Here is a 17,174-nt window from a genome sequence, read left to right as displayed (position 1 = left end):
TACTAACTCTGTACCGAGTTATATACTTTAGGCCTGTCATTGGCACGATGTTGAACTTCAAATTGTGTGGCTGTGAAAACAATAAGTTGTGCATATGTAAAAGGGGGGTGAAATGGAATCCTTATAACATGTACTTTCAGAATATATATAGATATTTATACCAAATTCGCCTTTGTAGGTACCAGGCCATACTAAGTGTGTACCGAGTCATATACTATGTCTGCCATTGACATACACTGTTGAACTTCAAATTGTGTGGCTGTGAAAACAATAAGTTGTGCATATGTAAAAGAGGGGTGAAATGGAATCCTTATAACATGTACTTTCAGAATATATATAGATGTTTATACCAAGTTCGCCTTTGTGAGTGCCAAGCCATACTAAGTGTGTACCGAGTCATATACTATAGGCCTGTCATTGGCACACTGTTGAACTTCAAATTGTGTGGCTGTGAAAACAATAAGTTGTGCATATGTAAAAGGGGGGTGAAATGGAATCCTTATAGCATGTACTGTCAGAATATATATAGATATTTATACCAAATTCGCCTTTGTAGGTACCAGGCCATACTAACTCTGTACCGAGTCATATACTATAGGCCTGTCATTGGCCACTGTTGAACTTCAAATTGTGTGGCTGTGAAAACAATAAGTTGTGCATATGTAAAAGGGGGGTGAAATGGAATCCTTATAACATGTACTTTCAGAATATATATAGATATTTATACCAAATTCGCCTTTGTAGGTACCAGGCCATACTAAGTGTGTACCGAGTCATATACTATGTCTGCCATTGACATACACTGTTGAACTTCAAATTGTGTGGCTGTGAAAACAATAAGTTGTGCATATGTAAAAGGGGGGTGAAATGGAATCCTTATAACATGTACTTTCAGAATATATATAGATGTTTATACCAAGTTCGCCTTTGTGAGTGCCAGGCCATACTAAGTGTGTACCGAGTCATATACTATAGGCCTGTCATTGGCACACTGTTGAACTTCAAATTGTGTGGCTGTGAAAACAATAAGTTTTGCATATGTAAAAGGGGGGTGAAATGGAATCCTTATAACATGTACTTTCAGAATATATATAGATGTTTATACCAAGTTCGCCTTTGTGAGTGCCAGGCCATACTAAGTGTGTACCGAGTCATATACTATAGGCCTGTCATTGGCACACTGTTGAACTTCAAATTGTGTGGCTGTGAAAACAATAAGTTTTGCATATGTAAAAGGGGGGTGAAATGGAATCCTTATAACATGTACTTTCAGAATATATATAGATATTTATACCAAATTCGCCTTTGTAGGTACCAGGCCATACTAAGTGTGTACCGAGTCATATACTATGTCTGCCATTGACATACACTGTTGAACTTCAAATTGTGTGGCTGTGAAAACAATAAGTTGTGCATATGTAAAAGGGGGGTGAAATGGAATCCTTATAACATGTACTTTCAGAATATATATAGATGTTTATACCAAGTTCGCCTTTGTGAGTGCCAGGCCATACTAAGTGTGTACCGAGTCATATACTATAGGCCTGTCATTGGCACACTGTTGAACTTCAAATTGTGTGGCTGTGAAAACAATAAGTTGTGCATATGTAAAAGGGGGGTGAAATGGAATCCTTATAACATGTACTTTCAGAATATATATAGATATTTATACCAAATTCGCCTTTGTAGGTACCAGGCCATACTAAGTGTGTACCGAGTCATATACTATGTCTGCCATTGACATACACTGTTGAACTTCAAATTGTGTGGCTGTGAAAACAATAAGTTGTGCATATGTAAAAGGGGGGTGAAATGGAATCCTTATAACATGTACTTTCAGAATATATATAGATATTTATACCAAATTCGCCTTTGTAGGTACCAGGCCATACTAAGTGTGTACCGAGTCATATACTATGTCTGCCATTGACATACACTGTTTAACTTCAAATTGTGTGGCTGTGAAAACAATAAGTTGTGCATATGTAAAAGGGGGGTGAAATGGAATCCTTATAGCATGTACTGTCAGAATATATATAGATATTTATACCAAATTCGCCTTTGTAGGTACCAGGCCATACTAACTCTGTACCGAGTCATATACTATAGGCCTGTCATTGGCCACTGTTGAACTTCAAATTGTGTGGCTGTGAAAACAATAAGTTGTGCATATGTAAAAGGGGGGTGAAATGGAATCCTTATAGCATGTACTGTCAGAATATATATAGATATTTATACCAAATTCGCCTTTGTAGGTACCAGGCCATACTAACTCTGTACCGAGTCATATACTATAGGCCTGTCATTGGCCACTGTTGAACTTCAAATTGTGTGGCTGTGAAAACAATAAGTTGTGCATATGTAAAAGGGGGGTGAAATGGAATCCTTATAACATGTACTTTCAGAATATATATAGATATTTATACCAAATTCGCCTTTGTAGGTACCAGGCCATACTAAGTGTGTACCGAGTCATATACTATGTCTGCCATTGACATACACTGTTGAACTTCAAATTGTGTGGCTGTGAAAACAATAAGTTGTGCATATGTAAAAGGGGGGTGAAATGGAATCCTTATAACATGTACTTTCAGAATATATATAGATGTTTATACCAAGTTCGCCTTTGTGAGTGCCAGGCCATACTAAGTGTGTACCGAGTCATATACTATAGGCCTGTCATTGGCACACTGTTGAACTTCAAATTGTGTGGCTGTGAAAACAATAAGTTTTGCATATGTAAAAGGGGGGTGAAATGGAATCCTTATAACATGTACTTTCAGAATATATATAGATGTTTATACCAAGTTCGCCTTTGTGAGTGCCAGGCCATACTAAGTGTGTACCGAGTCATATACTATAGGCCTGTCATTGGCACACTGTTGAACTTCAAATTGTGTGGCTGTGAAAACAATAAGTTTTGCATATGTAAAAGGGGGGTGAAATGGAATCCTTATAACATGTACTTTCAGAATATATATAGATATTTATACCAAATTCGCCTTTGTAGGTACCAGGCCATACTAAGTGTGTACCGAGTCATATACTATGTCTGCCATTGACATACACTGTTGAACTTCAAATTGTGTGGCTGTGAAAACAATAAGTTGTGCATATGTAAAAGGGGGGTGAAATGGAATCCTTATAACATGTACTTTCAGAATATATATAGATGTTTATACCAAGTTCGCCTTTGTGAGTGCCAGGCCATACTAAGTGTGTACCGAGTCATATACTATAGGCCTGTCATTGGCACACTGTTGAACTTCAAATTGTGTGGCTGTGAAAACAATAAGTTGTGCATATGTAAAAGGGGGGTGAAATGGAATCCTTATAACATGTACTTTCAGAATATATATAGATATTTATACCAAATTCGCCTTTGTAGGTACCAGGCCATACTAAGTGTGTACCGAGTCATATACTATGTCTGCCATTGACATACACTGTTGAACTTCAAATTGTGTGGCTGTGAAAACAATAAGTTGTGCATATGTAAAAGGGGGGTGAAATGGAATCCTTATAACATGTACTTTCAGAATATATATAGATATTTATACCAAATTCGCCTTTGTAGGTACCAGGCCATACTAAGTGTGTACCGAGTCATATACTATGTCTGCCATTGACATACACTGTTTAACTTCAAATTGTGTGGCTGTGAAAACAATAAGTTGTGCATATGTAAAAGGGGGGTGAAATGGAATCCTTATAGCATGTACTGTCAGAATATATATAGATATTTATACCAAATTCGCCTTTGTAGGTACCAGGCCATACTAACTCTGTACCGAGTCATATACTATAGGCCTGTCATTGGCCACTGTTGAACTTCAAATTGTGTGGCTGTGAAAACAATAAGTTGTGCATATGTAAAAGGGGGGTGAAATGGAATCCTTATAACATGTACTTTCAGAATATATATAGATATTTATACCAAATTCGCCTTTGTAGGTACCAGGCCATACTAAGTGTGTACCGAGTCATATACTATGTCTGCCATTGACATACACTGTTGAACTTCAAATTGTGTGGCTGTGAAAACAATAAGTTGTGCATATGTAAAAGGGGGGTGAAATGGAATCCTTATAACATGTACTTTCAGAATATATATAGATGTTTATACCAAGTTCGCCTTTGTGAGTGCCAAGCCATACTAAGTGTGTACCGAGTCATATACTATAGGCCTGTCATTGGCACACTGTTGAACTTCAAATTGTGTGGCTGTGAAAACAATAAGTTGTGCATATGTAAAAGGGGGGTGAAATGGAATCCTTATAGCATGTACTGTCAGAATATATATAGATATTTATACCAAATTCGCCTTTGTAGGTACCAGGCCATACTAACTCTGTACCGAGTCATATACTATAGGCCTGTCATTGGCCACTGTTGAACTTCAAATTGTGTGGCTGTGAAAACAATAAGTTGTGCATATGTAAAAGGGGGGTGAAATGGAATCCTTATAACATGTACTTTCAGAATATATATAGATGTTTATACCAAGTTCGCCTTTGTGAGTGCCAGGCCATACTAAGTGTGTACCGAGTCATATACTATGCCTGTCATTGGCACACTGTTGAACTTCAAATTGTGTGGCTGTGAAAACAATAAGTTGTGCATATGTAAAAGGGGGGTGAAATGGAATCCTTATAACATGTACTTTCAGAATATATATAGATATTTATACCAAATTCGCCTTTGTAGGTACCAGGCCATACTAAGTGTGTACCGAGTCATATACTATGTCTGCCATTGACATACACTGTTGAACTTCAAATTGTGTGGCTGTGAAAACAATAAGTTGTGCATATGTAAAAGGGGGGTGAAATGGAATCCTTATAACATGTACTTTCAGAATATATATAGATGTTTATACCAAGTTCGCCTTTGTGGGTACCAGGCCAAAATTGGAATTACCGGTAGAAAATTATTAAATAATTTCTCGAGTAACATAGGGCCAAAGTAAGGGTTTTTTTCTGTGCTTTTTATGGAGGTCGGCTGTTTCCGCGCTTCGTTGCGTATTTGATTAAAATAACGAAGAAATGGGGATTGATGTGTGACTATCTCAAAAATGTCCCCTGATAGGCTTTCATCTTTTCCCTCAAAATCTTCAGACCCTAAACTCTTAACTTTTTCCTCTAAATTGGCTGTACTTTTCTCTACCACGTCTGAGTACACTCTGCTCTCCAAGACCATACAGATATCAAAAATTAAGTTTTTTGCTTCAGCAAGCGATTTAGCATTTATTAAAAGACTAAACATATACATACCAATCCTATATCTTTTGTCTTTTCCATTATATTGCTTTTTGCAGATCTCACTGGCTTGACGCATTAAATGACTTTTACAAGACCGTATGACGCAAAAATCTAAATCAATTTCCTTTTGGGTTCCGTTAAGAATGTGCCAGCAGCGATTTAAATATGTTGACATTGTGTCCTTATTAAATACATTCATAGCAGCTTGCAAAAGTACCAGTGACCTGTCGCTATTGATTTGAATCGGTGTATTATTACAGCCAAACAACTTCATCTCAAAATGTCTAACTGTGTTTAAAAGTTGTTCTGCTGAACTCTGCGTATGGTCATCTGTTATCATAAAGGCAATTGGAGCAGACGCATGAGGAGTTGATGACGAACTAATGGTTATTTCGTAATATAAAATGCGCTTTTTATTTATTTCTGAGTTAATCATGCTCCCTGTGGCATCCCAGAATGCTGGGGACGACTCTGCTATCTCGTGCCAGAGTCTTATGCCACCTTCAGTAAAACAGATGACCCTAAATGGATAAAGTTGAATGCTTTGAATGAACCCTTTAATCTTTTCATTGGACATGTCATCTACCTCCATTTTATCTTTTAGAAGCTGCAGGGATTTAATTTCATCTATATCCATGTAACTTTGTAAATGTTGTTCTGATTTAATTTTCCTTAAAATTGAAGAGTCTATTCCTATTCCACTCCTATTTTGTGCCGCCAGTGATTTCATATTTGCCTCTGCCAAAAGGTTATTATATAATTTATAAGCTGGAATGTTTTGCATTGCAGCAGCAAGCTTTTTTCTTTCTGGCTCCCTAAACGGACGAGCTTTAAGTTTTTCTCCAGAATGAAATATGTGACCCTCAAAGTAAATTTCAAATTTTGGCTCTATTTTTTCTCTCATTATTACACTAAATGTCATAGCACATTCTTTATGCGAGCAGTAGCCTTCAATTATTAGGTATGGTGTTTTTCTTTGTCTTTTTTCTGCTATGCTAAACCTATGACTTTTAAATACTATTGGGCAGTATGGATTAAATTCAGAAATCTCTGAAGTAAATAGTTCTTGCCAGAAATGTTTTTGAAAATATCTACCTTTTTTAAATTTATGACATTGCTCCCATTTGTCAAGAGGAAGTGTAAATATACTGTTTTCTGGAACAGGTTTTGTAAATGGCCTAAGACTAGCTTCATTGGATAAAATGCATTTTACCGTTTCTTCACTAATTTCAGTTTTCTCTAAAGCTGCATGTCCTCTCTCCTCTTCCCTGTTCTCTGCTAGTGTGTCTGCAAAAGTGTCTGCAAATGTGTCTGACGGTGTGTCTGTCTGTATGTGTCTGGTTTTTGATGTACATACAGGTGTAGATGGTGGTGTACATGCTGGTGTATTTGTGAGGTGTATGTTTTGGCCTATGTCATCAGCACCCGACTCTACACAAGTTGAAGTTTCACGAATTAATGTTTGTTTTGATACTAGTCTGTCCAAAGTCATATTTGTCTGAAAGTACATGTTATAAGGATTCCATTTCACCCCCCTTTTACATATGCACAACTTATTGTTTTCACAGCCACACAATTTGAAGTTCAACAGTGTGCCAATGACAGGCCTATAGTATATGACTCGGTACACACTTAGTATGGCTTGGCACTCACAAAGGCGAACTTGGTATAAACATCTATATATATTCTGAAAGTACATGTTATAAGGATTCCATTTCACCCCCCTTTTACATATGCACAACTTATTGTTTTCACAGCCACACAATTTGAAGTTAAACAGTGTATGTCAATGGCAGACATAGTATATGACTCGGTACACACTTAGTATGGCCTGGTACCTACAAAGGCGAATTTGGTATAAATATCTATATATATTCTGAAAGTACATGTTATAAGGATTCCATTTCACCCCCCTTTTACATATGCACAACTTATTGTTTTCACAGCCACACAATTTGAAGTTCAACAGTGTATGTCAATGGCAGACATAGTATATGACTCGGTACACACTTAGTATGGCCTGGTACCTACAAAGGCGAATTTGGTATAAATATCTATATATATTCTGAAAGTACATGTTATAAGGATTCCATTTCACCCCCCTTTTACATATGCACAACTTATTGTTTTCACAGCCACACAATTTGAAGTTCAACAGTGTGCCAATGACAGGCCTATAGTATATGACTCGGTACACACTTAGTATGGCTTGGCACTCACAAAGGCGAACTTGGTATAAACATCTATATATATTCTGAAAGTACATGTTATAAGGATTCCATTTCACCCCCCTTTTACATATGCACAACTTATTGTTTTCACAGCCACACAATTTGAAGTTAAACAGTGTATGTCAATGGCAGACATAGTATATGACTCGGTACACACTTAGTATGGCCTGGTACCTACAAAGGCGAATTTGGTATAAATATCTATATATATTCTGAAAGTACATGTTATAAGGATTCCATTTCACCCCCCTTTTACATATGCACAACTTATTGTTTTCACAGCCACACAATTTGAAGTTCAACAGTGTATGTCAATGGCAGACATAGTATATGACTCGGTACACACTTAGTATGGCCTGGTACCTACAAAGGCGAATTTGGTATAAATATCTATATATATTCTGAAAGTACATGTTATAAGGATTCCATTTCACCCCCCTTTTACATATGCACAACTTATTGTTTTCACAGCCACACAATTTGAAGTTCAACAGTGTGCCAATGACAGGCCTATAGTATATGACTCGGTACACACTTAGTATGGCCTGGCACTCACAAAGGCGAACTTGGTATAAACATCTATATATATTCTGAAAGTACATGTTATAAGGATTCCATTTCACCCCCCTTTTACATATGCACAACTTATTGTTTTCACAGCCACACAATTTGAAGTTCAACAGTGTATGTCAATGGCAGACATAGTATATGACTCGGTACACACTTAGTATGGCCTGGTACCTACAAAGGCGAATTTGGTATAAATATCTATATATATTCTGAAAGTACATGTTATAAGGATTCCATTTCACCCCCCTTTTACATATGCACAACTTATTGTTTTCACAGCCACACAATTTGAAGTTCAACAGTGTGCCAATGACAGGCCTATAGTATATGACTCGGTACACACTTAGTATGGCCTGGCACTCACAAAGGCGAACTTGGTATAAACATCTATATATATTCTGAAAGTACATGTTATAAGGATTCCATTTCACCCCCCTTTTACATATGCACAACTTATTGTTTTCACAGCCACACAATTTGAAGTTCAACAGTGGCCAATGACAGGCCTATAGTATATGACTCGGTACAGAGTTAGTATGGCCTGGTACCTACAAAGGCGAATTTGGTATAAATATCTATATATATTCTGACAGTACATGCTATAAGGATTCCATTTCACCCCCCTTTTACATATGCACAACTTATTGTTTTCACAGCCACACAATTTGAAGTTCAACAGTGTGCCAATGACAGGCCTATAGTATATGACTCGGTACACACTTAGTATGGCTTGGCACTCACAAAGGCGAACTTGGTATAAACATCTATATATATTCTGAAAGTACATGTTATAAGGATTCCATTTCACCCCCCTTTTACATATGCACAACTTATTGTTTTCACAGCCACACAATTTGAAGTTCAACAGTGTGCCAATGACAGGCCTATAGTATATGACTTGGTACAGAGGTAGTATGGCCTGGTACTCACAAGGGCGAATTTGGTATAAACATCTATATGTATCCTGAAAGTACATGTTATAATGATTTCATTTCACCCCCCTTTTACATATGCACAACTTATTGTTTTCACAGCCACACAATTTGAATTCAACAGTGTATGTCAATGGTAGACATAGGATATGACTTGGTACAGAGGTAGTATGGCCTGGTACTCACAAAGGTGAATTTGGTATAAACATCTATATGTGTTCTGAAAGTACATGTTATAATGATTTCATTTCACCCCACTTTTACATATGCACAACTTATTGTTTTCACAGCCACACAATTTGAAGTTCAACAGTGTATGTCAATGGCAGACATAGTATATGACTCGGTACACACTTAGTATGGCCTGGTACCTACAAAGGCGAATTTGGTATAAATATCTATATATATTCTGAAAGTACATGTTATAAGGATTCCATTTCACCCCCCTTTTACATATGCACAACTTATTGTTTTCACAGCCACACAATTTGAAGTTCAACAGTGTGCCAATGACAGGCCTATAGTATATGACTCGGTACACACTTAGTATGGCTTGGCACTCACAAAGGCGAACTTGGTATAAACATCTATATATATTCTGAAAGTACATGTTATAAGGATTCCATTTCACCCCCCTTTTACATATGCACAACTTATTGTTTTCACAGCCACACAATTTGAAGTTCAACAGTGTATGTCAATGGCAGACATAGTATATGACTCGGTACACACTTAGTATGGCCTGGTACCTACAAAGGCGAATTTGGTATAAATATCTATATATATTCTGAAAGTACATGTTATAAGGATTCCATTTCACCCCCCTTTTACATATGCACAACTTATTGTTTTCACAGCCACACAATTTGAAGTTCAACAGTGTATGTCAATGGCAGACATAGTATATGACTCGGTACACACTAAGTATGGCCTGGTACCTACAAAGGCGAATTTGGTATAAATATCTATATATATTCTGAAAGTACATGTTATAAGGATTCCATTTCACCCCCCTTTTACATATGCACAACTTATTGTTTTCACAGCCACACAATTTGAAGTTCAACAGTGTGCCAATGACAGGCCTATAGTATATGACTCGGTACACACTTAGTATGGCCTGGCACTCACAAAGGCGAACTTGGTATAAACATCTATATATATTCTGAAAGTACATGTTATAAGGATTCCATTTCACCCCCCTTTTACATATGCACAACTTATTGTTTTCACAGCCACACAATTTGAAGTTCAACAGTGTATGTCAATGGCAGACATAGTATATGACTCGGTACACACTTAGTATGGCCTGGTACCTACAAAGGCGAATTTGGTATAAATATCTATATATATTCTGAAAGTACATGTTATAAGGATTCCATTTCACCCCCCTTTTACATATGCACAACTTATTGTTTTCACAGCCACACAATTTGAAGTTCAACAGTGTGCCAATGACAGGCCTATAGTATATGACTCGGTACACACTTAGTATGGCCTGGCACTCACAAAGGCGAACTTGGTATAAACATCTATATATATTCTGAAAGTACATGTTATAAGGATTCCATTTCACCCCCCTTTTACATATGCACAACTTATTGTTTTCACAGCCACACAATTTGAAGTTCAACAGTGGCCAATGACAGGCCTATAGTATATGACTCGGTACAGAGTTAGTATGGCCTGGTACCTACAAAGGCGAATTTGGTATAAATATCTATATATATTCTGACAGTACATGCTATAAGGATTCCATTTCACCCCCCTTTTACATATGCACAACTTATTGTTTTCACAGCCACACAATTTGAAGTTCAACAGTGTGCCAATGACAGGCCTATAGTATATGACTCGGTACACACTTAGTATGGCTTGGCACTCACAAAGGCGAACTTGGTATAAACATCTATATATATTCTGAAAGTACATGTTATAAGGATTCCATTTCACCCCCCTTTTACATATGCACAACTTATTGTTTTCACAGCCACACAATTTGAAGTTCAACAGTGTGCCAATGACAGGCCTATAGTATATGACTTGGTACAGAGGTAGTATGGCCTGGTACTCACAAGGGCGAATTTGGTATAAACATCTATATGTATCCTGAAAGTACATGTTATAATGATTTCATTTCACCCCCCTTTTACATATGCACAACTTATTGTTTTCACAGCCACACAATTTGAATTCAACAGTGTATGTCAATGGTAGACATAGGATATGACTTGGTACAGAGGTAGTATGGCCTGGTACTCACAAAGGTGAATTTGGTATAAACATCTATATGTGTTCTGAAAGTACATGTTATAATGATTTCATTTCACCCCACTTTTACATATGCACAACTTATTGTTTTCACAGCCACACAATTTGAAGTTCAACAGTGTATGTCAATGGCAGACATAGTATATGACTCGGTACACACTTAGTATGGCCTGGTACCTACAAAGGCGAATTTGGTATAAATATCTATATATATTCTGAAAGTACATGTTATAAGGATTCCATTTCACCCCCCTTTTACATATGCACAACTTATTGTTTTCACAGCCACACAATTTGAAGTTCAACAGTGTGCCAATGACAGGCCTATAGTATATGACTCGGTACACACTTAGTATGGCTTGGCACTCACAAAGGCGAACTTGGTATAAACATCTATATATATTCTGAAAGTACATGTTATAAGGATTCCATTTCACCCCCCTTTTACATATGCACAACTTATTGTTTTCACAGCCACACAATTTGAAGTTCAACAGTGTATGTCAATGGCAGACATAGTATATGACTCGGTACACACTTAGTATGGCCTGGTACCTACAAAGGCGAATTTGGTATAAATATCTATATATATTCTGAAAGTACATGTTATAAGGATTCCATTTCACCCCCCTTTTACATATGCACAACTTATTGTTTTCACAGCCACACAATTTGAAGTTCAACAGTGTATGTCAATGGCAGACATAGTATATGACTCGGTACACACTAAGTATGGCCTGGTACCTACAAAGGCGAATTTGGTATAAATATCTATATATATTCTGAAAGTACATGTTATAAGGATTCCATTTCACCCCCCTTTTACATATGCACAACTTATTGTTTTCACAGCCACACAATTTGAAGTTCAACAGTGTGCCAATGACAGGCCTATAGTATATGACTCGGTACACACTTAGTATGGCCTGGCACTCACAAAGGCGAACTTGGTATAAACATCTATATATATTCTGAAAGTACATGTTATAAGGATTCCATTTCACCCCCCTTTTACATATGCACAACTTATTGTTTTCACAGCCACACAATTTGAAGTTCAACAGTGTATGTCAATGGCAGACATAGTATATGACTCGGTACACACTTAGTATGGCCTGGTACCTACAAAGGCGAATTTGGTATAAATATCTATATATATTCTGAAAGTACATGTTATAAGGATTCCATTTCACCCCCCTTTTACATATGCACAACTTATTGTTTTCACAGCCACACAATTTGAAGTTCAACAGTGTGCCAATGACAGGCCTATAGTATATGACTCGGTACACACTTAGTATGGCCTGGCACTCACAAAGGCGAACTTGGTATAAACATCTATATATATTCTGAAAGTACATGTTATAAGGATTCCATTTCACCCCCCTTTTACATATGCACAACTTATTGTTTTCACAGCCACACAATTTGAAGTTCAACAGTGGCCAATGACAGGCCTATAGTATATGACTCGGTACAGAGTTAGTATGGCCTGGTACCTACAAAGGCGAATTTGGTATAAATATCTATATATATTCTGACAGTACATGCTATAAGGATTCCATTTCACCCCCCTTTTACATATGCACAACTTATTGTTTTCACAGCCACACAATTTGAAGTTCAACAGTGTGCCAATGACAGGCCTATAGTATATGACTCGGTACACACTTAGTATGGCTTGGCACTCACAAAGGCGAACTTGGTATAAACATCTATATATATTCTGAAAGTACATGTTATAAGGATTCCATTTCACCCCCCTTTTACATATGCACAACTTATTGTTTTCACAGCCACACAATTTGAAGTTCAACAGTGTGCCAATGACAGGCCTATAGTATATGACTTGGTACAGAGGTAGTATGGCCTGGTACTCACAAGGGCGAATTTGGTATAAACATCTATATGTATCCTGAAAGTACATGTTATAATGATTTCATTTCACCCCCCTTTTACATATGCACAACTTATTGTTTTCACAGCCACACAATTTGAATTCAACAGTGTATGTCAATGGTAGACATAGGATATGACTTGGTACAGAGGTAGTATGGCCTGGTACTCACAAAGGTGAATTTGGTATAAACATCTATATGTGTTCTGAAAGTACATGTTATAATGATTTCATTTCACCCCACTTTTACATATGCACAACTTATTGTTTTCACAGCCACACAATTTGAAGTTCAACAGTGTATGTCAATGGCAGACATAGTATATGACTCGGTACACACTTAGTATGGCCTGGTACCTACAAAGGCAAATTTGGTATAAATATCTCTATATATTCTGAAAGTACATGTTATAAGGATTCCATTTCACCCCCCTTTTACATATGCGCAACTTATTGTTTTCACAGCCACACAATTTGAAGTTCAACATCGTGCCAATGACAGGCCTAAAGTATATAACTCGGTACAGAGTTAGTATGGCCTGGTACCTACAAAGGCGAACTTGGTATAAATATCTATATATATTCTGAAAGTACATGTTATAAGGATTTAATTTACTCCCCTTTTACATTTGCACAACTTATTGTTTTCACAGCCACACAATTTGAAGTTCAACAGTGTGTGTCAATAGAAGGCCTATGACTTGGTACAGACTTGGTATTGCCTGGTACTACAAAGGCGAACTTGGTATAAATATCTATGTGTATTCTGAAAGTATATGTTATAAGGAGTCCATTTTACCCCCTTTTAAATATGCACAACTTATTGTTTCCATAGCCACACAATTTAAAGTTCAATAGTATTGTGTATAGTATGACAGGCCTAGGGTAGGCCATGATTCCGTACAGAGTTAGTATGGCATATACCTATAAAGACAAATTTGGCATAAATATCTATTCTGAAAGTACAAGGAGTCCATTTTAGCCTACCACCCTAAGTTTGAACTAAGTGTTATTTGATAATATGTTATTTTAGGTCTTGTTAATGAAAAAGGTAATCCTTCCACAATTATATTAATGCAAAGTATAATCGTATAAAAACATTAACTTTAAACCAATGTATAGTACATTATTATCCCCCTTTTCTACGTTTGTTTTTGTTCCCTTCTCTTTTAATAGTAGTCTACATCAGGATATGGAGACGTTTGTCCAGAGAATGTCCGTAGACGGGCTCTGGTTTGTCTTGCCTTGCATTGAGAAAGGTGTTGCGTGAGATCACTTCCGTTCAATTTCAAGGATGTTAGCAAGACAATTCTGCTACAATTACAACATTTGCACATGCATTTACATAGGTTAAGTTTCAGCAACATGTTTACATTTCGTGTAAACCTTTGAAAAATACTCTGAAAACCGAATTTTAACCTACTTTATCTGATCGTTCGTCTGTACCTTTATTTTGACGCTTTTCGCCGCCATATTGCCCGCTATTGTCGCGTACTGTCGCTTACTGTCGCTAGCTCCACGGAACTGCTGACTGCCTCCTTCTTCTTCTTCTTCTTCTTTTTTATATGGCGGTTGGCAACCAGCTTTTTGGTGCATTACCGCCACCATCTGGACTGGAGTGTGGATCAAATGGTCATCCTACACTTTCCTAAATTCTTTTAAATAACCCAGTTACCTTCAAAAAAGAAAACAAAAAAGTAAAACAAATTTCACCTGATTCTCTTTGCAGTATTTCATTCAAATTTAATGTCATCTGGATTTCACCAAGTTGTGAGATAAATCTTTGTCTGGCTTGATGGTACTCAGGACAAAACATAATTACATGCTCTATGGTCTCTTGACTATTACAATATTCACACATTCCATCAACATGCTTTTTCATGGTAACTAATGTTCTGTTTAATCCTGTATGTCCTAGCCTCATTCTGGACACCACATCTTCTTCTTGCTTGCTTCTGCATGTATTCCTGCTCCTCCCCACCTTTCCTTGAATACTATGCAGGTGTCTTCCAGACTGTTCGTTATCCCATACAAATTGCCATTTTTCATTTATTTTAGCTTTGATTATACTTTTGACTTCAGCTTTGCTGTATTTAATATTCAACTCTATGTCAGACTTCCCTGCTGCTTTCTTTGCACATTTATCTGCTAATTCATTACCTCCTACACCTATATGAGCTGGTACCCATATAAATGTAGTACTAATACCAGACTTAAGCAGATTGTTGGCTAATTGCATTACTTCATATACTATGTCCTGTCTAGACTCAGAGTGACATCGTTTAAGGCTTATTAAAGCTGAGCTAGAGTCTGACGCAATCACAGCTTGCTTAGGTCTATTGCTCTCTACCCACAATAAGGCCATCCATATTCCTATAATTTCTGCTGTGTATACAGCTAAATCATCATTGACTCTCTTTCCAGATTCAATGTTTAATTGAGGGATAACATAAGCAACTCCCATTTTCTTATCAGTCTGCTTAGATGCATCAGTATATAAAATGACTGCTTCTTTATATTTGCTCGCAATGTAACTCTGGACCCTGTAATGATCCACTTCAACATCCTTCTTTTCCTCTAATAAGCCCAAGTCTACTGGAACCTCTGACATCAGCCAAGGAGGAACAACAGGATATGCCACTGTAGGGCTTATTTCAAGAGCACTGATTCCCATATTTATTACCTTTTGTTTTATTGTCCAACCAAAACTTTTAATAAGGTAACTCTCTCTCTCTTGACACTGCCATAAGACTGATTGACTCATGTGTTTTTCACTATGACCCCTTAGATTTGTCCAATACACAAGAGACAGCTGGTCTCTTCTAAGATAGAGAGGCATCTCTCCCATCTCTACCTGGACTGCTGCCACTGGCGTGGTCTTAATTGCCCCACAGCATAGCTTCAAACCTTGGTTCTGAATTACATCTAGTTTCTTAAGTGATGTTTTAGCAGCAGACCCATACACTACACACCCATAGTCAAATACAGATCTCATCAGCCCTGTATAAATGGCTTTTAAAGCAGGTCTACTTGCTCCCCATTCAACTCCACGCAGACACCTTATCACATTCAACACTTTCTTGCATTTCTCAATATTTTTTTTTATATGCATTGTCCAAGTTAATCGTTTGTCAAACCACATTCCTAAATATTTGAAGAATTCCACTCTTTCTAAATCTGCCCCAGATAATTTGATTTTAACATCTACATTTATTTTCTTCCTAGAGAAGAATAAAGTCTTTGTTTTATCTATTGAGATCCTAAACCCCCATTGAAGGGCCCATTCTTGGACTCTGTTCACTGCCTGTTGCATCTTACCCACCACAAAATCTATATTTCTTCCTTTTTTCCACATTGCTCCATCATCTGCAAACAATGCCACCCCAACTGAATTTTGTATGTCTTTAAAAATACCATCAATCATTATTGAAAATAATAGTGGACTAACAATACTTCCTTGTGGGACACCATTTTCCACACTGTATTGCTCACTTAATTCTCCATTTATTTTAATTTGAATTGTTCTATTAGACAAAAACCCTTTAATCCATTGGAACATCCGTCCCTTTATTCCCAATATTTTAACCTTTATCAGTATACCTTCTTTCCACAACATATCATATGCCTTCTCAATGTCAAAAAACACTGCCACTACATTTTCTTTGTTCACTTGAGCCTTCCTTATTGTATCTTCAAGGCATACAATGGGATCCATGGTGCCTCTACCTTTCCTGAATCCACTTTGATAATGACTCATTAATCCTTTCGTTTCAACCCAATATGTAAGCCTGTCATTAATCATCCTTTCCATAGTTTTTCCCATCTGGGATGTTAATGCAATAGGTCTATAGTTAATTGCTATTTTAGGATCTTTCCCAGGTTTCCTAATAGGAATAATTATAGACTCCTTCCATGTTCTAGGAATACAGCCATCTATCCATACTTTATTATATAGACTTAACAAAACTTCCTTCCCCTTATCACTTAAGTTCTCCAACATGGAATAGCAGAT

This window comes from Alosa pseudoharengus, unplaced genomic scaffold (assembly GCF_046254945.1).
Source record: "Alosa pseudoharengus isolate Yale_2024_CS ecotype anadromous, Long Island Sound unplaced genomic scaffold, YU_APseudo_1.1 YU_APseudo_1.1_scf_6, whole genome shotgun sequence".
Classification (NCBI taxonomy): domain Eukaryota; kingdom Metazoa; phylum Chordata; class Actinopteri; order Clupeiformes; family Clupeidae; genus Alosa; species Alosa pseudoharengus.
The sequence above is the reverse complement of the archived record's forward strand: the minus strand, read 5'-3'. Positions refer to the sequence as shown.